This window comes from Lampetra fluviatilis, chromosome 33, assembly GCF_964198595.1.
Source record: "Lampetra fluviatilis chromosome 33, kcLamFluv1.1, whole genome shotgun sequence".
NCBI lineage: Eukaryota > Metazoa > Chordata > Hyperoartia > Petromyzontiformes > Petromyzontidae > Lampetra > Lampetra fluviatilis.
Window position 1 is genome coordinate 10,660,451 of NC_136307.1, and position 13,823 is coordinate 10,674,273.

General features: G+C 51.9%; 1 long non-coding RNA gene across 2 annotated transcripts; it reads right to left on the reverse strand.

The window, feature by feature from the left end:
• Positions 1-2,006: 2,006 nt before the first annotated feature.
• Positions 2,007-9,689, reverse strand: LOC144944143 (uncharacterized). 2 transcript variants are annotated; one of them, XR_013639563.1, is made up of 3 exons: positions 9,620-9,689; positions 2,518-2,604; positions 2,007-2,129 (listed from the first exon to the last, which is right to left on the reverse strand). It is a non-coding gene; the product is annotated as an uncharacterized LOC144944143 (long non-coding RNA). The 2 variants fall into 2 exon arrangements; XR_013639564.1 differs by lacking the exon at positions 9,620-9,689 and adding an exon at positions 3,282-3,454.
• Positions 9,690-13,823: the final 4,134 nt, after the last annotated feature.

The following is a 13,823-nucleotide window of genomic DNA, read 5'->3' on the forward strand; positions in this document are numbered from 1 at the left end:
AGCAGGACGCGTCACGGCTAGAAGGGACCACATCCGACGGTGCAGCATAATAACGGAGTGGCAGCCGAGGAATGGAACGCTTCCAGGAGGACGTACACCGAGGAGATGGAGCCACGAGATCAATTCATGCGCAGGCGCTAGATGGATTGTTGCGTCGCAGGATTGTGCGAGGTGGCAGTGGCTTTGGGAGGTCGTCATCCAGCAGTGGATTGACCATGGATTGTTGTCCTTCCCCCGCACCTCCGATTAGCATGGTTGGCTACGTACGGTGCGAAAGACGTTCAACATACATGGCTGATGATAATACGTGACGATAATATTTGTGAGTGGAGCGGTGGCGCAGTGGTTAGCGCCCTATGCTCTGAACCCAGCGACCGGAGTTCGCGTTATCACGGCTAACAACAATAGCGGTCGAGCGATATCTGAACTGGCTCTCCACCAAACCCTTTCACCAACCGACGCTGACCGGCATGGTGAAGTATGGTCAAACAATTCCCACGAAGGGTAAGGCTCGGCAAGGCCTTCATCCAGCAGCGGAATGACCACGGCCGATGACCACGGCCGATGACGACGGCGGCTAAACAGGAGCTTGCACGGCGATCGTGATGAACTCTCACTCCGGCAGGGCCTCATGCTCGCGTCGCTCACGGCCGTCTTTCCAGACCTCCCAGGGAACCCAAAAAAAAAAGGAGACACAAAATAAGTGGCTTTGTGGTCGTGCTAGGAGGGAGCCAAGACAGATGATTCCATCCCCCGTTTTTGTCCACTCGGTGAGGAATGAATCATTAATAGCTCATCCCTGATTTCACCGCCGGCAAAGTGAAATTACCTAGGCCGACCTCCAGTGGAGTCCTTGGGAAATAAATAAATAATAGAGCCATTACCTCCTGACACACACCTTGTCTTCAAGCCACACTTGCATTGGCCTCCCCATTGATTATTGCGCCGAAATTCCAGCCCACATCACTGGCAGCATCGGTGTCAGGCAAGCCTGCCTCTTGAGTGACGCATTCATCACCGGGCGGGTTTTTTTTTTTAAAGATAAGGTTCTTTTATATATATGTGTGTAATAACAGAACATAAAAAATACACGTGTAAAATATGTTGTTAGGTTTAATAGAGGCGCAGGCTGCCGTGCGCGTTCGAGACCCCCGGCCACGTCTTAACGGTAAACGTGCCCTCGCGTTTGCATTTCGTAAATCTAGGCAATGCACTGTGGATAATCTTAATTTTAGAACTTTCGTGACTGCAGGAATTATTATTTGTTTCTTTCGGTTAAGTCACGTCTAAAGATAAAATAATAAATTAAATTAAATAATAGAATACGACGTTTCGATTGCAACACAAGCAATCATCATCAGGTATAATGAAATAGCGACATAAAATCTAACCAGAAAACTATAGACAGACATATTAGCAGACAGATATCACCAAGATACATAGCGAGAGCAACACAGGTAACAGAGAGGGGTGATCGTCTCTGTGTGGTGGCCTTAAATAGACAGAGGGGGGGGCGGAGGCAGAGAGAGGGAGGAGGGTTAGAGAAAAAATTAGCATATCAATGAGTGGTCAACAGACGTGGTGCTGCGAATGCGATGGCACGGCAAGCAAGCCTGAAAATCAGGAGAAGGACACACTAAAATTAAATAACCTAGTAAAATATCGAAATGTAATGTAATACAACACAGAGGGTCGGTCAACACACAATTAACGCATAGCCTGGTTGATTACGTATTTCAAAGATTGCTAAGTTAGAATTTAAGTGTGAACAATCTAAAGAGAGGACACAGGCAGAGAAAACAAGTCGCCAGAGAGAGAGAAAAAAGATAAGCTTAAAACTTCCCCGTAGAAGTGGTTCAATCTTAATTTTAGAACTTTCGTGACTGCAGGAATTATTATTTGTTTCTTTCGGTTAAGTCACGTCTAAAGATAAAATAATAAATTAAATTAAATAATAGAATACGACGTTTCGATTGCAACACAAGCAATCATCATCAGGTATAATGAAATAGCGACATAAAATCTAACCAGAAAACTATAGACAGACATATTAGCAGACAGATATCACCAAGATACATAGCGAGAGCAACACAGGTAACAGAGAGGGGTGATCGTCTCTGTGTGGTGGCCTTAAATAGACAGAGGGGGGGGCGGAGGCAGAGAGAGGGAGGAGGGTTAGAGAAAAAATTAGCATATCAATGAGTGGTCAACAGACGTGGTGCTGCGAATGCGATGGCACGGCAAGCAAGCCTGAAAATCAGGAGAAGGACACACTAAAATTAAATAACCTAGTAAAATATCGAAATGTAATGTAATACAACACAGAGGGTCGGTCAACACACAATTAACGCATAGCCTGGTTGATTACGTATTTCAAAGATTGCTAAGTTAGAATTTAAGTGTGATAGTTAAAACGTGACACGCAACGCCGTTCTTACATCACGGATCAGCCGTCAACGCCGTGCGAAAGGCGAATGCCTTCCATTTGATCTCATTCGAGAGTAAAACATCGCATACCTCCTCGCTTCGACACTCCCCCTCGAAGACGCCAGTGGTGGAACCATCAACCGCATCCCAACGCCAATGGGCCAGTGCGCACGCCTCCTGCACGAAGACACAGGCCCACAGCAGCACGTTTGTGGCCATGCATCCCAGACGATGGACCGGATGAGCGAACCGCTGTAGTCTGCGCTCCTTCAACGGAGGAGGAACCACAAAACTAAGCAAACTCTCTCTCCTGAAGGTACTGACATTCGCAAGAAGAGAACTGACTTTCATTTATCCCACTTACTCAAAAAAAGTGGAAACAAATCTCATGATACGTTTTTCTCAAGGCATAACAACAACAATAATAAACTCCCATCGGAACAAACATCGCGCCCAATGAAGCTATTTGTGGGTTGTTGTTAGGCTGCTGCGGTTTCCTCCCACGCGTATAAACACGCATTAATTAGCCGATAACGCCTCCATATAGAGAGGACCGCAGAGCTGGGGCGGGCGGCGGGCGGGGTAATTTAGTGCCAGGCCAACTCTTCCATGTGTCTGTGGTTCCTCCTGACGCATCAGAGTCGTTCTCTCTCTTCTAGAGCGAGCAAACACTGCGCGGCACATAACAAGCTCAAATTATTATCATAACCAAAACCATCATCATCATCAACATCATCACTGCTGCCACCACCATTTGACCAACCCGCTCTCTCAAATCCACACGTCGGGTGGAGGAGGTCGCACACCACGCTCTGAACCCAGCCGCCCAAGTTTGATTCCTGACCATGGCTTACATCAACGGTGAGTTGATAACCGATCCGATCCTAGGCGGCGTCCCACCTTCATCAGCCCGCTGCAGTGACCAGCAGTGATAGAACACGAGGCGGGGCGTGGGGATGGGATGGGAGGCCCACAGCGGATGCGCAACGAGCCGCCAGTCCCGTCTGAATCATTTTGAGACTGCCACTGCGCCGACACCGGATCGCTCTGCGTGCTTGCGCACAGAGACCGCTCGCCCAGGCGAGGCCTACTTAATTAGGACAATGTTAAAATCTGCCAGTGTCAGGGTGCCCCCCCCCCCTCTCCGCGCAATGAATAATGAACAAACTCGGGCGCCACGGCGATTTGCCACACAGATGTGCGACTGGTAAAATTTTAATGGGATGGGCCGAGAAAGGATTGTTTAATAATGTGAAGTGCGCAGCGGCTTGCAAGAAAGCCACCTCCCGAGAACGGGACGCTGGGGGTGAGTAAGTAGGAAAATAAATAAATATCGCATCTTCTGGCGTGCGCTCGCTGTATTGCGGCGTGACAAGTTCCCTCCGAGATTATCGCTCCGGCCTTTTGGGAAAACGCGGCGAGGGCGCGCATCTTTTTTTTTGTTGCATTTTACGCCGAACGCAGAGAGCACCGCAGCACATCTGGAGGGCTCCGCCAATAATCCTCCTCGTTTACGAGGGCTCTCGCACAGCGAGACAACCCGCAGCGCAGCAATGACAAACAGATGTAATAACGCGTGGGCCACTTTCACGCGTCGTGGTGCCACCATTCTTGAACATTACGTGCCGCACTTAGCATATATACAAACATCGACAAAGATCCCCCCTCGCATTCGCCTCGACAGACCGCGCTTGCGTGCCAGTAGCATCGATGAGGGCCGGCACGGCGCAAGAGGGGGAGGTGGAAGGTCAGCACCATGCCCGGCCGCCTTTGTCTCCCTATTGCCGATGTTTTTATACACCGCACCAGGTACTCAATTGAGGCTGAGTCGACCTCGGGGAGATAATCGTCACTGGTGATCGCCGTGAGCAGGAAGCAAACTCGGGTTACTGGGTTTACTCGATATACACAACCACGCGCGCGGAGGGAGGCATCGGACAGTGATTCACACACTACACATCAATCTGGCGACCTGAGTTCAATTCCCGGCAATGGTTAACAAGTGCAGTACAGTCAAGCAACTAGCTTGACTGACACGGATTTGGAAGGTCTTCATTCATCAGTGGATTGACAAGAGCTAAAACAAATAGTATTACTATTGGCTCACCCCTGCCGACCTCTCATCTCCCTACTTCCATCCACTCACTCTCCTACCTCTCCTCTCTCAACTCTACGCCCCTCAAAGCACTCTTTTACCTACCGCCTCCCATACCAATCTACTCCCCATCAAGCACTCTCTTACCTCTTCCCTCCCATTTCACTCTACCCTCCTCCAAGCACTCTCATCTCACTCTACTCCCCTCCACGCACTCTCTTACCTCTTCCCTCCCATCTCACTCTACTCCCCTCCACGCACTCTCCGCCCCAGCAACCAAGGCTTTCTATTGAAGCCCCCAGTCAACCTTGGTTCAGCGGGAGGTCACTCATTCTCCTCTGCTGTCCCCACTGTCTGGAACGTCATTCCCCCATACTGTCGACTTCCTGCCCCTGTTCAAATCCAAACTGATTGCCTCTCTCTCTACAAAACAACTATGCACGATGTGTCTGTTCAGCGTCCTGAAATCCACTTTGTGCCATACTGCATTATTATTATTTTAATAATCATCATGCAAACACGCAACAGCGGTACACCCCGCGCTTACACAGCACGCGCGTGTGACAATTCCAATGTGGAACGAATTCTCACTCGAAACAAAAAAACCGGGCGACAACAACGACGGCGCCGCAGCCCGCGTAAGCCGGGGGACTTCCTCCACCCGTAATGAAGATCGGAGCGGCGAAATATTTGATTCGGCAAGTGTCACAACAATGCTAATTAGCCGGCAGCAGCGGGCAGATTAATGGCCGCACGCAGGCGCCGCGCTCACCGCGTCGCCCCGACACCATTACTCCGCAACATGTTGACAGATTTGTCTTTTTGCTTTCGCCCCCCCAAAAAAAAAAAAGAAACCTAGGAGCAGAGTACGGAGCGACGGAACCGGCACGGCTCCCCCCCCCCCCGCCGGCCGTCCGCACGCCGCCCACCGCTCGACCGATGCCAGTCGGCGACTTCCAGGCCGAGGCATCGCGGCAGCGCAGCGTTTATTGACATTTCCCGTCGCTTGTCAACCCCCTTGTGTTTCATTAGGAGTTTTGGGCCCTCCATGGCTGAGCACACCCCTGACAGGTCATTAACTTTCATTACCACTGCAGGTCAGTGAGTAAATTTCATCTCGTGGTGGGCGCCGGCGATGAGGGATGGGAGCCCGGCCGTGTTTGACACATTCATAACACGGCTCGGGCGACCTGCGACATTCCCCCCGCACCACCCCCACCCACCGTTTCAAACGAGATTACGGCGCGCCTCGTCCATTTGCCGCCTTTGCTTTTGTTTTCTGTCCGTTTTTCTCATCATTAACGCTTGCCGGCCGCAGTTGAGAGCATTACATAAAGCGTTATTTCCGTCCGCTTGTTCGTCCGTCCACCCGTCCCGTCCGTGTGTAACGGAGGTGCAGGGGGGAGGGCGGGAGGTCACGATAATGCGCGTAAAGACGACGCAAACCGAGCGCCCGTCAGAGTGAGAGAGGGTGGCTCCGACCCGGTGCAGGCGTTTGCCTCGCACGCTCACGGAGCAAGGCCCGATGACCTCTTCCGTCAGCTTCGTTACTTTCCAACTCGGGTTGAGGGCGTTAACGCACGAGCTCAGTCCGCTTGTTATCCAGCCCCTGGCTAACCTAAGGCGTGGGTAATATTTGATGAAGCAGTCTTGGGCCTCCCCCCCCACCACCCCCCCAAACAACACCCCCACCCCCCCACTTGACCAATCCGCACTGACCAGCGTGGGGAAGCATGGCACAAAAGCATCTTGAGATGCTCTTGTGTTTAGACACTTTATAATTGATTATTACTATTATTAGAAACCGGCTGCGTGGCTCAGCGGTGGAGCGAGCAGCTCACAAATGGGGAGGGTGCAAGTTGGAATCCTGGTTGGGCGGTTGACTCAAGCCCATCATCTCCTTCTGGGTCGATAAATTCGGCAGAACTTTGTGGGGAAGTCAACTGTGGTTGTCCTACGGACAGACTCGCCCCCACCAAAGCAATGTGGAACTTCCACCAATGGCTCAGGGCTGTAAGCGGGAGACGAGCTCCAATGGCTCAGTGGCTCATTTGACCAGCAGTGAAATCCCTGTGACTGCTTTCGCAATTTCAAGGCCCACGCTGTGAGTGACCCCGTGCACAGAGTGCCAGATACCCGCCGGGACCTCCGATTAGCACGGTTGGCCTACGAACGGTGCGAAAGAAGTTCAACGCGCCTATGTGAGTGTGCAATGAAGTATTGAGAGAGAGAGATGCGTTCTCGGAATTAGACTCAGAGACCAACAGTTAAAATCAGAAGTCAAAAAGCAAAGGCAAATTCGGGATCGAGTATTGGTTGTTAAGGAACGTAATAGGGCATGGGGGGCAAGGCACATCATCACCATCATCATCGCTGCAAGGGGTCATGGCTGATGAATGAGACTGGTGATAGAATGGCATCCAAAGGGGGGAACGATAGGAGATGGAGCGGTGAAATAAGTGGGCTCACGGTAAACGGGATTGGATTGTTGCATTGCGGTAACCGTGAGGAATGGCGGAGACATGGCTCTCGTCTTTCGTCCAGCAGTAGATAGACGACGGCCGGGTGGCGGTGCAATCTCTAGAACACGCCCCCCCAGAGATGACGGCCGTGTCAAACCGCGCGAGCGCGGCGCCACGCTCACCGACGGAAGCAACCGTCCGTTCGAGAGTAGCACGGCCCCATCAAATGTCACGTCAAAGGCGGGAAGGCGGACGGACGCCACCAAGACGCGACGCGCACGACGCACGCGCGATGTGACGCACGCGCGACGTGACGCACGCACAAGGAATTTCAGCTCCATCGCGTTGCCGCCGTCACGGCGTTTCCCAAAAGTCCGCCGGTAAAAAAAAAAACCGCACTGAATCAAAAATGTAATGAATAACTCGGTCGCATTTCGTGCCTCGTGATTAAATGTCGTTTTGGTGAGATCATGCAGGTACGATGTCTACTGGACATCTGTGGAAAAGAGCTTCATAGCTCATCGAATTTCTCCACGACAAATAAAATAATTTGATTCCGATGCCAATTCTTTAACTATAGCCCTCCACCACCCGGCAGTCAACCAACTCAAGTTGTAACGTCGTGGGCTGGATAATTACATCCAGCAACATCAGGTGAGAGCCAGGCTATCACGAAGCCGACATGTTTCACAGGAGGGTACAGTCTGCCAATAAGGGGGGGTTGGTCGCCATGTGGTTTTTACAAATAATCAGCGTGCGATTTTTGTTTTAAGTTGGCAAATTCGGGCTGTAACGCCGATACGCACACGGCCTACTCTCTCCATCGAGTAGCGTCGCGGGTGATCGTTAACGTCCGCTGTGAAAACAGAAAGCGCGTGGCACTCTTACGGTCAACACCCCTCGCAGTATTAACCGGGGGCGGATTGGCGAACCTCCCGCAACAAGCGGCTCCCGGCGGCACGGCTCAATCCGGCTCTCGGATCCTCCGGCGCGAGCGGTGTTTGGCGCGGAGTTGAGGAGCCTCCGCCACGGCCATAATCACGTGCAGACGGGGTGGATCCAGAGGACCTCATTTGGGCACCGCGGCTTCCCTTCCCCATCTTTTTAATTACACAAAGCCATTAGGAGGGTTTTCGCAAACGTGCCCCAAATGATTTTTCATGCTGCTTCATTAATGCGATCTCATTTTTTCCAGCATGCCGTTAAGACTAATTATCGCGCAACACACTTTTCTGGGCCCGGTAATGGCTGGCGCTGGCTGCCGTCGTAACTATCCGAATTATCCCCCTCAATGGCCCTTGCGCTCACTCTCCTCCGCAGTTATTCTCGCCGGCAATTCATCAAAAAGCGAAGCTCCCATTTTTTTTTTTATCTATCGGCAGCAGCTCTCGCCGGCGACAAAGAGATTCACGAGCCGACAGTAACGGCGCGGACATTCCTCTCTTTTCTCGCCGCGACGCACGCACGCACCGCGAGTCCGTCAACCCCACGCAATGCCAGACGCCGTGTCACACGCGGTCGCAGTTTTCCGTACCGTTGGCCCGACGAGCGCTGATACCGACGGCGCCGAGGCCACCGCGACAACCCGGCAGAGAAAGAGAGAGAAGAGTGGAGAAGGCCGCGGCCGAAGAGGCCACAATCCCGCTCGCGTCGGCGCGGCGGGGGGGCGTGAGGCTAATTCAATCTGCCCGGGGAACGCGCGGTCAAGTCGGAACAACCCAAAATTCAATTTAGCACAAAATCCCGCCGGAGGAGATAACAATGGCGAAATGATAATTGAATGATGTTTTGCGGCAGTGCGACGCTGCCGCGCGGGGCCGAGTCAATAAGCCTCTTCTGTGCTCTGACCTGGACGTGGCATTAGGGCTTCCATTAACGGCTCCAGTCGATAAGGTTACTAACAGAAGGATGCGTCGCCAAGGTGCGCATTGTTCCGCGTCTAATGGCAAAGAAATCATACAGCGTGCGCTCGCTACGTCCGCCGCGGTGCCCACCGCGTTTCGCCGCGCTGGCAATCAGAAATCGTTTGAAAAAAGTGCCCCCTCTCCCCCTCCCCCGCAATTTTTGCAGGGGGCTAAAACACTGCCCTCAAACACCATGGTCGCCGCCAATCTCCGGACACTGAAGTCAAAGCAAAAAAAAATAATATATATTTGAAGCTGGCTTTTTTTTTATTCCTATATTCCGGAATGATTATCATTAAACAGGGCGACGTGGTGGTCATTTTCGGTGTCCACAAAGCGTGGGCTAATGTTGGTGCTGAATTTACGGTCCGTATTATGGTTTCAGCCGGTGCGAAAGTTGAGGGGGTCGGGATTAAGGTTTTGGCTGCGGGTGATTGTACGGCATAACCGTAAATCTAACCAAGTCAAATAGAGACATTAAATAAACTATCCATGCAGTGTAATCTCACATGACAGAGCCGCTCGAATTATCACTCTTGGCCTGTGGGTTTTCTTTACCAAGTTCCCTCTCCAGGTGGCTTCAATTATTTTCAATTAGCGGCTTCCCAATTGACTGCGGACTTGCAGGCGTTTGTTCTCCCATTCTTCACGCGTCGCTCCGAGGTCCATCGCGGCTAAACTGCGGCAGCGCGGGGAAGGTGATAACACTCGTGTCTCACAGCAAGACGGACCTGGGTTCGATTCCTGACTTGGGGTGCCTTTCTGCGTGTATTCTTCCGCCCTGTTCGGCATGGGTTTTCTCCCAATAGCTGCAACAACAACAAAAAAAACCCACACACAATGTAACTGGTACTGGCCAAACATCCTTATGCAGAAATCTGACTGACAATCAATATATGTAGCTCATATCTCACCACGGTGGCGAGATGTTAACTACCTCGCCTGGTATACAGGAGGTCATGGATTAGATCCGGATGCCTGTATATTTGGAGGTTGCATATTCTCCCCGTGGTCGCATGGATTTTTCTCCGGGTCCTCGTTTTTTTTCTCTCCGCATTTAGAAACACGCATTTTGAGAATTTGGATGCTATTAATTTCTACAAGCCACCTCGTTGAGCTACAATTTGTGGCCAGGTTGCATCTGAAAATAAGCCATATAGCCCAGTGGGCCTTACCTGATAAAAAAAAAAATTGTATAGTTATTATTGTGGCTCCCTCAAGCAAATTCCACAAACCAACGACGCGTGCCGGCACGTGCATGAGGCGGGTATCAGAATCTGTATTCATCCAGCATAACTCCGATGAGCTATGAAGCTCTTTTTCAGGTCGGTAAGGCCCCCTCGATGCCAGCTCAGGCACGTTGGCGCTTTGCGGCGTATGGAGGGGCACGCTACACCACCGCATATATAGCGTCGCGAGATCCGCGCTGCAATTGAATACCGAGTCTATAAAACCCGTCGTTAAATGCAGCTGGAGACCCGGAGGTCACAGTGTGTTCTCCCCTACTGGCCGCTGAATTGCAAGGGCCCATTACTATTAGAGTGTGGATTTTTAGTGGGCGCTGTTATATCATTCGCCAGATTGTGCCATTATCAAGGCCAAAATTCAACAGTGATTATCCATCCACAACACTAATATTGATTAAATGGGTTCTGCCCTTGCGTGGGAGTTTCCATGCATGTCTGCGATGCCGCTCCCCTTTCCTCAAGCCTAACAGTCGCACATGCACGTGTGCACGTGTGCACGTGTGCACGTGTGCACGTGTACAGCCCCTTTTGTTGACCCACTGCTGGGCGACGGCCTCCCTGTGTGTTGCGTACGCAGCATCAACCTGGGGAGCATATCGGTGCAGTCCAACAAATGGTTTTCATGCATTTCCGTCTGCTGCTGCCCACGAACCACAACAGGCCCGCAAGCAGCCGATGGTCACCAATCCAAGCGCTATCCAGGCTCCAACTCTGCTTAGCTTCCGAGATTTGGTCACGGGCATTTTCCAGCGAAACCTGCTAGGGCTCTGCGAGAAAATGAAGCGAGTGGAGAAAAGGCGGAGTGCTTCTAGATATTCATCGACCCTCGAGATGCCCATAAAGAACGCGGGCGGTAGAGAGGGAGTAGTACAAGAGGTGGCGGGGAGGGGCAGCCTTGTAAACACCTGTATTGGCATGGGAGTCTCAGAGGTGCGATACGGGATCAAGACGCACAAACGACAGCGATGATCGCATTTAAGCGGCCCGTTACAACACTCAGCCACAGACAAGAGGCTGTGAATGCTTCCCTCACGCCAGGAGGATGGCGATCACGACCGTGGCCACGCTTGAGCAAGGAAATCCTCCGTACAGCGTGCGGACGAATAGAAATAAGAAAATGTTTATTAGACAATGGCCAAAGAATTAGTTTGATTCCAAACTCATTTCGCAATTAATTCTCTCCCCCCCCCCCCACCAGAGCAGATGGTAAAAATGAATAATTTTGTCTCTTGTCAAGAAAATTAACCCTGGAACCTGGCTCCGGTTGGGTCATTAAGCAATGAAAGTGAACAGATGGAAACAGCTCAAACGTTGTTGACGACACAAAGGGAAAAGAGGTTAACGTCATCAGTCACGTCCTTCAACGTCTTCAAATTAGCAGGCGCCCTCCTTCTCCTCCGCCTCCAGGAAACACGCACACACGGAAGCGAGGCCTTCCACGGTCACTTCTGGTGGCACGAAAAATGAGCAAGTATGGGTGACCCGTGGCCTCCTCCCATCAATATGGTAGCATGGCCGGCACGGGACCTCGTGCAAGGAGTAAAATGGATGCCCCCCTCCTTATTCGGAGCCCGAGACTCCTCGTTCGGAGGAAAGGAAGAGGGAGACTTCATCGGTGTCGCTCAGCAGCTGCGGTGGAAGTCACCGCCAGGCCACGGAGGGGCGTCACAGTCGGCAAGGCCTCAGGGTGGAGCTGAAGAAACGTCAATGTCCGCCGACAGCGCCCCTCCAGAACTTCTCAAAAGTCGTCAAAAAGTGTCATTCAAGAAACTGTACCAAGCATTACGACGCACACATAGTGAACCGCTACAGGACCCTTATCACGGACCTGGAATCATGTCACGAGACAAATTAATAAGTAATAATAACCTTCATCTTACAAAGTGTCTTTCGTATCGAAATCTACCAGTGTTCTACGTAAAAACAAAACAACCTACACGCACAAATATCGAAAAAAATCCAATCGAAAGACAGCAAAGGCCGCTCATCATGACTACATTTAAAATGCAGTTGTATGTTGAACTTCATTCGCGCCGTATATTTACGTCATAATTGTGTTCACAAGGCAGGTAGCGTCCAATCAGACTCCAGTGACAAGCCAATGAACACAAATAAGTGTTACCACACACACAGAGTCAACTGGTAAATTCTATACCTCGTGACCAAGTTGCCGAGTCAGAGCAGCTTGGCACAACCCCCCCCCCCCCCAGTTAGGAATAATGCCTCTGCCTGGCGTCGTGACAAGTGCGGCTATAGCGAACTCTAGTGGCGAAGCCTTGAATGGCGGAAGAACAAAGTGGGAGGGCTTTGTCGTCAGCGTTGACGTGATGTCTTCTTCCCACTTCCAACATCGCGTGTATCCTCACGTGCATGCAATGAGTGGTAAGGAAGCTGGCGGGAGACGAGGGGGCGGCAGCTGTCAGGGCAATATCCGTTTGCGTGTTTGCAAATGGTACATTTCTGCTCCAGGTTCGGGTCTGTCTCCAAAAGTTGGAGGCAAAGATTTCCTCGACGTGGCGAGTCCCTAACAGCAACGCAGCTCTGCACCAGAGTTTCGTTGACACCCGATCATCTTTACGGACGGACGGAGAGACACGCGGACGGACGGACAGACGGGCAGATCCAATGCATCAACGCTTTCAACTTTAGTTTGCGCAAGCGTACAAACGCCGAGGTCATTTCTATACAACGGTGTTTCTCTTTCTCAAGCGCACGAGGCAAACGCCCACACACAGATCCCGAGCCACGGCATCTCCCGGCCTCTGCGTATGACAGCTGATGTTGATGCACGGCGACAGCGATTATTTTACACTGAGGTGGCCGAGCCAGATGACTGCGTCAAGAGCGGCGATGTCTCGTCCTTCGTATTTGTGAATCGGGCAGCGAGTCGCTATTTGTTCAACGGTCTGCTCGGAGTGGACGCGGTTTCAGGTTGTGGCCCACAAACTTTGTGGAAGCTCGGGTCCCTCGCTTCAAGAGGCTGCGTTTGGCAAATGGTGAAAGAGAGCTTCACAGGCTGATCGGATTCCTCCGGGCGAAATAAAGATTCTGATTCTGAAACAGGCGACCATGAAAAAGTAGCGGTCAACCGAACACAAACGTGCCATGGGTAAAGCGCCCGAGGGCTCGGGAGGACGTAAACCGGTCACTCGTCACTCAGCGGCGCAGACGCTTCGTAGAGCTGGTGGCGTAACTCTCGCTAATTGTTTTTGGTCGATGCGGTTCGGCCGAACTGCATCGCCGTGGCGAGCGGCTCTCTCCGTCTCCCTCTATCACCGGCGGTAAGTGTCCGCACGCGTAAGTTTGGCAAGCTCTGGGGTAAACACATTAGCGGGGGCGGGAATAAACGGACGTTCAAGACGAGCGGGGGTGAAATGCTGGGAGAGAACGAACAAACACACTGAAATTCAGCGGCCGGGACAGAATCTCTCGGCGGCGGCGGCGACGATGAGGAGCCGGCGTCGTTCTCAGCTGGCGCAGACCGCGAGGGCCACCAAGGCGGCAGCGAAAGGTCACAGTCACCTTCACAGCCACGGCTCGGCGGGGAGAGAGAGCGAGAGAGCGAGCGAGCGTTGGAGAGAAAAATCTTTAGCCGTTATAATTACAGGGAGCTGGCTAATACAGATCGATTCAGAGAGCCGGAGTTGTTTACTGCTGTCCGACAGTGCCGGTGACCTCCTCCCCTCAC